The following is a 7,022-nucleotide window of genomic DNA, read 5'->3' on the forward strand; positions in this document are numbered from 1 at the left end:
CACCGAAAACTGCCTGGTGAATATTTTGCTCGTGGAGCCTAATATTCTAGTTGGAAAGAGCTGTGTTGTTTATTGTTTTCTTTTTCCCCCTTTTACTCGCCTCTCTAAACCTACTATATATAACATACTTTTCCCAATGGTCCAAACCTCTTGTCTCCTTTTGTGCGTTTAGCTCGAGGAGCCGATGGAGAAGAGGTTGAACTTGTGGGCAAGAGAGGAGGAATTAGCCCCAGACCCCGGGAAAGCAAAGCGCACTCCCCATCTTATGTCACCGAATAGCAAATTAGTTCTCAGAATTCCAGAGGCCGAGCTTTGCTACAGCAAAGACGCCGACGTCACAGAGGAGGCGCCCACGTGACGGTGGCGGAGCAGGCTGTACCATCATTCCAAGCCCGGAGAGGGAGGGCCAGCTTCTGGCCCCTCTCGCTTCCAAAAGAAACATCCAAATTTGAGACACCAAGCTTGTGAAGACATCGAATTATACCGGATAATAGGAAAAAATTGTGGCTTTGAGGCCATTTTAGGGGCCAGAGCAGGCAAAAATGGCGGAGAGCTGACACCGAGTCCTCCCCTGCTACACAGCAGTGGTAAAGTCCGCAGCTCAAATTCCGAGAATTGAGCTCTGTTGATTCTTAGAACTGGGGTTCTTAGAAGTGGTGATGCAAGAAGTTTCTAGGAAAGGCCGGACACCAGGTGATTATTGCTGTTGCTGCCGCCGCTGCTGCTGCTGCTGCTGCCGCCGCCGCCGCCGCCGCCGCCGCTGTTGCCGCTGTTGCCGCTGCCGCCGCCGCTGCTCATGATCATTATTTTACCTTTTAATTCTTTTTTTTCTTGCTCTTGCCAATTGCTTTGGCTCCAAGTTTCCTATGTGTATCTATTGATATAAATGTATATATTTATTTATTCTAGCTGCCAGGTGTTAAAATAAATGCCGAAGATTAGTCCCACGTCTCTCCCACTCTAGGATATAGATTTATATATATTTATTATTTTTTGGGGTGGTTGTTGTCTTTGAGTGAATCGGCCGGTTTGGGGAGGCTTTTGCCACCCTCCCTTGTGTTGTTTTGGCTTTTGAAAAGGAGGTGGAGGAGAGGAAGGAGGGGAATTAGGGGACGGCCGGAGCAGAGAGGACGAGGCAGGGTTTGGGGGGTGATTCGGGCAAGTCTGGGGGCTGTCTAGCCCCAGACCGAGGAGAGGACGCGCGCTCGCGCTCTAGCTCTTTCTGCTGCTGCTTGCGTACGGCTTGTGATCTCGCTGGATTCGTGCGGCTCTGTTTTTTTTCCCCCCCTCTTTTCTCGCTAGCAAACTGCCTTTCCTGCTCCCTCGCTCCTTCCTTCCCTTCACTCCCTCCCTCCTCCCTTCCCTAGCCTCTCCTTCCTTCCCTCTCCTGTCCTTCTGGGTAACTCCGGGAGGCGCGGAGGGAGGCTGTCCGCTCGCTCGCTCGCTCGCTCGCTCGCTCGCCCCGCTGGCTCCCTTCCACCAGCCTCAGTCCTTCAGATTCCCTGCCCCTGAGCCGAGATTTGGGAGGAAAAATGCAAGCGAACTCCTCGGGGTTTTTTGGTCAAGAACCCAGATAAAGTCTCGTGGCTACTATTTTATTTCAGAGTTGTGCTCTTCCTAACGAGGGACGAGTGTTTTGTGCCCCCTTCCCCAGTGTTTTGGAGAGATTTTAGCTTGCGTGGGGGCGGGGATGTTGAATACTTAGAAGATTATTCTTTTCTTGGTTGCAGTTGCGGGAGTCGGGAACCCCCGCGTGCTCCCTCTCCCCATCCCGAGAACGGCTGATGGCGGGACTGGGATATTTTGGGGGAATGGGAGGCTGGTGGAAGGGGGTGCGCATTTGCACCTGCGGTGCGGTTCAGCGTGTGAGGACTTAGGGAGACTTGACAGGACAGCCCAGCCGAGCGGGAAGGTGGCGGGATTTCTGGAGGTCGCGGTGTTTGTATTTTGAGCTCTGCGTGACTCGGTGTTGGCTCCCTGTGGCTGTTTTCTCCCGTTTCCTAAATTTTATTGTCTATTTTTCCCCTGGTGCAAGGTCTGTAAAAAGGCAACTGCGGGCCTGAGGGTAGCCAACGCTGGGCTTCAGATTCCCGAGGTCCTTACACCGGACGACGGGAGAAACAAACAGCCCCAGCCCGCGTTCCTTACGTGCAAGACCCGGGAGCAGAGAAGGGCACTTCGGAGCCCAGACTGGGGGATCGGGGCGCGGGAGGAAGGGACGCGGTCGCGAACGGGAGATCTTTGTGAGTGATTTTGCAAAACGGATTGCGAGGTTGGTTGGATTTGCAACCTGTGGCTCTCCTCGAGGGAGTAGGAATGGGGGAAGGCAGCGGCGGCGGCGGCCCGGGGCGGGAGAGGGTAGGGAGTTGGAGCCTCGGAAGTCGGCTGCGCTCGGAGGCGGCGGGAGCAAGGGGCCACTCCGCTGCCGGATGTAGTGGATGTAGTGACCGTGGCCAATGTCTTGAGAACTGTGTGTTGCGTTGCTTTTATAATACCGTGTTACTGAAACCTTGGCGAAAAATGGAACTAGTGTTGCGGTAATCAGTTTTAAAGCTCTCCAGTGGAAAACAAGCACACGGCCCAGCCGATAATAAGAAAGAAAAAAGATCCTCTCCGCTGTGTCCCTGCCTGCAATGGTTAGGACATGGTGTGGTGGTGGCCATGCGGGGTTGGGGCTGGGGTAGGGGACAGTCTTGACAGCATAACCAGGGAGGAATGATCCCAAGCCGGGGGCTGAAAGCTCAGAGCTGCTGCTTGGTCCCTGACCGCCCCCGAAAGGCGATTTTCCCCCCGAGAAAACTGATTGAATCTTTTATGGATTTTGTTTTTAAATCAGTTTATAGTTTCCAAGAGGAAAATCTTGTAACGTTTACTTTTTTCTTTTTTTTCTTTTTTAAGTGTCAGTAGATGCATTTTTTTACTATCCGGAAAAAAAAAAAAAAAAAAAAAGTGGGGCAGGAGAGAGGGAACCAGGGAAAGGGCTGTTTAGAAATACAGTTTGTGGCTCTGAGCCATGCCCCGGCTTCCTCTACAGAGATTACCAGTTTCCCTTTTTCTTTGTAAGGTGTATGTGGTTTTAATAAATAACTTAAAAAAATAAGAGGGGGGCCGGCAAGATCCATCAGGAGACAGGTATCTATTTTGCTCACTATTTACTACCAAGAGCCCTTGGCACTGGAACAAAACCTCATAAATCTGCAGCCCAAGTTGAAGTTCATCTGGCCCTAGTCCACACGCTATTCCTGGAGGTAGCAAACACGAGCTTAAAGGAGCAAGGTGAAGTCAATTTTAGCCTTAAAAAATTTTTTTTAAGGAGAAAAGATATTTGGCTTTGGGGGAGGGGAGAAGGGAGAGAGAGAAACAGAAGGGCATTCCCTTGCTAGAATGACAGAAGTTGAATCTTCAGGCCAAAATAGGAACCTGTAGATGGGAAATATTTGTCCCCCTCTCTCAGTTTATAAATAGAAGTTTCTAATATCCTATTTGGAAAACCTTCCAATACTGCAAGTCCAAGCATTGGCTGATTTTAAGGATCTGTTGATAGTCTCAATAAGGCCAGATGCTGTTTGTAAAAACTGGGTGATCTGAAGGAAGAGACAGCCAGAAAACGTGGGAATTCTCCAAATGGCCATTTTCCCCTCCTGCTCAGTTTTGAAGGGTTTTGCCCCATCGTTTCTTGAAAAGACTGTTCAGTTTATCCTGGGTTTGGTGGACTGTCGTTTGCTGAAGCCTTGGAGAGTTCCAGTTATTGGTTGAGTAAATGGTAGTCTTGACTAGATGTCAAAACCCTTCCTTCCCTCTATCCCCTGCCACACGCCCCATCAACTTTGTTGTGAAAAACTTAGCGATTCCCAGGAGGTGGAGCAGCAGCGCCACCCCTCGGTGGGCGAAACTCTATTTGCCAAAGTCAAATATTGGAACAATATTGTGAAATGATGTTATGAGACTGTTTTTTAGGGGGGACTTCAAAGAAAGGATTTTCCAGCTGCTCTCTCAAATGGGAGGGAAAGAAGTTACTTTCCAGTTAGGATGGTGTCATGCATGTCATTCATAGGAAACGTGGTTCGAATAATCTGCGGGCGGGGGGCGGGGGCTGGTTGCCTTCAAGAGGAGCGTTCTCCAAGCGGAGGTAGACCTCCTTCCCCTGACTAACTTCTCAAGGCACCTGAATACTTCTGCCTGTCTGACATTGAGATCGGAGGAATGTTTTGATGTGGAAAAAAAAAAAAAACGTCGTGGCTTGGAAGCCTCGTTTTAGCGGTGGTAGTGGTGTTTGGGGGGGGGCCGAGGGAGGGGGTCGGGGGGAGTTTTGCGGATGGCGTGGGACAGTGGTAGGCTGGTTTGGAGCTGGCTTTGGAACCCTCTGGGAGTTCAAGGTGGGTGGCGCGTGCTGGTTGCCTGCACTGCCCAACAAGTGGGAACGCCGCCGCAGCGATCCGAGCGCGGGTGCCGTGTTGTGGCAGAGCTGGCGATTTCTCTTCGCTCCACTGGAAGCCTGGAACGGCAATTCCCGACTCTCCCCGCCTCCCAGAACGAGACCAGTAGCCCCAACAAAAGACCACACTTGTGCCTCAACCCCCGGCAAAGCCGGGCACAGTGAACCTGGGTGGTACCTGGCCCTTGGCCCCCAGAGCCCCCTTCTTTGTAGTGCGTGGGGATCAGGGGTTTATTTCTGACTCTATTTGCTGGCAGGCCGGTGTTGGCAGCAACCTCTGCTAATATGTCGAGTGCCATTCTGCTTTTTGAAGACAAGTGCACCCTTTCTTTCCCTTCCGAATACACCCCGACTTTCGGGCTGGAAAAATCAGTTTATGAACGCAGTTCCAGATACCGCGCGGTGATTGCTAGAGGCCTGAGCAGCGGGAAGAACGGAATTACATCCACTAAATTAAATGTTTTCTAGCTTTGACTACGGAGGAAACACCCCCCGCCAACAGACAAAAAAGAGGGAGTCTGGTGGATAGCTGTGGGCTCACCGTGATTCTCGGAAGGGCCGAGTCTGCCACCTAGCGGTGGATTGTGACCGAGTTCCTCGCTTTGGGCTGTGGGCCGACCTCATCACCTGCGGGTCCCCGAGTATCCTGACTGGTCGTTAAGGAAGCAAGAAGTCAGATGCTAGGACTGCAGAAGGAGGACATCCTCCCACGGGGATGCCATCCTACCTCCAAAGTTTTGGCAAAACAGCTGCGAATCAGAAAAGCCTCGGATGCTCGCCCCCTTCGCAATCCCCTAGGGGCGTGTATCTGTCTCCACTAAGAGAACCATAAAACAACCTGCTTTGAATATTGTATCTCCCTGTCGCTGTGGCCCCGCTACGGCGGAGGTCTGTAGTGGAAGGATGCCATCTAGGAGTTCAGAGGCTCCAGGGCTTCCAACACATTTCACAGTTGAGGAAACAGGCCTGACGAATGGGCCTGGAATGGAGAATTAGCGGCATACCAACCGGACCGACTCTTACAAACTCCTGAATTCCAGGTCAGCAATTTAAAGTCAAAGGAGAGTTTATCTCAGCTCCTTTGAAGTATCTAAGAGAAAGGTGAAGCAGATAGAGCCATATTTTGACCTCTTAGGTCACCTTAGGGGCTGAATTGCCAGGGCACGTTGGATAGGTTCCTGGCAGTCTTGGAGGTATTTGTTTATAAATATGGCCTAAGTTTTTGGTAACCGACTTTAAAAACCTACTGTAGTGCTGGGGGTGAGGGGGGGAGCATCTCAGAGCTCTAGGGTGTGCGTTCACGTTGGGAGATGGCTATAGGCCTAGTCCCTAAACCTGCACCGGCGCGCCTCTTTGCAACCTAGGCTCACACTTGAACCCCAAAATCATTCTTCTCCCTCCTTCCATCCTTTGCTTAGTGGCCTGCCTACTGGAAATGGCTAAAGGCCTGGCGAGAAACCACGTGTGTGTGTGTGTATTGTATGGATAGGCAGATTGTAATCCTGGTAGAATTTGTGCCACACTAGCTTCTTAGCGAAGTTTTCTTTCTCCGAGCGCGTGACTTAAGATGGCAAACGCGCGTCTCGCGAGCTGGCGGCCCCTAGCGGCGGACGGCGCGCTCCAACCGCGGGCGACGCAGCAGTCTCCACCACCCAGGTCCGTGGGGATCGAGTTCAGCCTCTCCCACTGCGGGAGCGGTCGGAGGCCGCGTCGGAGAAACGCGCCTCTGTTCTGGTTGGAAACGAATCTGGGGACGTGTTTGAAGCGCGGTCGAGTTTGACTCATCGCTTTCCAAGGACAGTTAGTGCTTTCCATCTTCATCAACGTGAATAAAGACCTTGGCTGACTTCTGTCCAGATTGAATTTTTAAAGGCATTGTTAGCTTGGGAGATCATGCCTCTCTCCTCCCCCGCCAGCCTTTTTGTGAAGGCCGAACCCAGTCCAGTCAGGCTAACGCAGAGATCTCTGCCTGCAGACGTGGTTTGCTGGCATTGTCTGCGGCCCTTCTGGAAGGCTGTCGCGAGCCTGGCGCATGGGGAGCGTCCCTTCTGCAGATCATCTTCAGATCTTGATGATAAAACACATCCCTCTATTTTATGCATTTCCTAGAAGCTTGCAAGCTTACAACAGCGCTGTTGGCAGGAAACGTGATAGAAACGAAAGTCAGGACATAAAGTCCCCGAACACCTCGGTCACCCAAAGCGGCTGCTGTGGCCACCGCGTTATCAAATTCGCTTTCATCTACTGTCGTCTCCCCACCCTCTCGCCCCCAGTCAACAGCGCGAAGAGTGTTTTCCCCCGCCCCAGAACAAAAACAACCCGGCAGTTTGCCGCCACCCCCCACCCCCATCCTGGGACCCAGGCCGCGAGAGCTGAGCAGCTCGTTAGCTGAGATGAAGCGGGAGCACGAGAGTGCTCGGGAAGGGGCCTTGTGAGGGTTTCACTGCGGCAGCTCCAGCCTTATTAAAATTCCTCCTCCCGGCCCCTAAGTAGTGCTTTGCACTTTCAAATTCTCCCTTGGATATTTCAGCGAGTTATTGGAGTTATTAGATAACCAATAATCCTACGGCCGGCCGGGACGGGGAGG

General features: G+C 52.0%; 1 protein-coding gene across 1 annotated transcript in view; it reads left to right on the plus strand.

Annotated features, from left to right (window-relative positions):
- The first annotated feature begins 576 nt into the window (after positions 1 to 576).
- BCL6 (BCL6 transcription repressor) overlaps positions 577 to 7,022 on the plus strand; it is a 23,628-nt gene continuing 17,182 nt past the window's right edge. Inside the window, exon 1 of the mRNA XM_023736785.1 lies at positions 577 to 693. The gene's annotated coding sequence lies outside the window, so the exon portion shown is untranslated. The remainder of the gene's footprint in view (positions 694 to 7,022) is intronic.

The sequence above is a fragment of the Trichechus manatus genome, unplaced genomic scaffold (genome assembly GCF_000243295.1).
Source record: "Trichechus manatus latirostris isolate Lorelei unplaced genomic scaffold, TriManLat1.0 scaffold00092, whole genome shotgun sequence".
In the NCBI taxonomy this organism is placed as follows: Eukaryota; Metazoa; Chordata; class Mammalia; order Sirenia; family Trichechidae; genus Trichechus; species Trichechus manatus.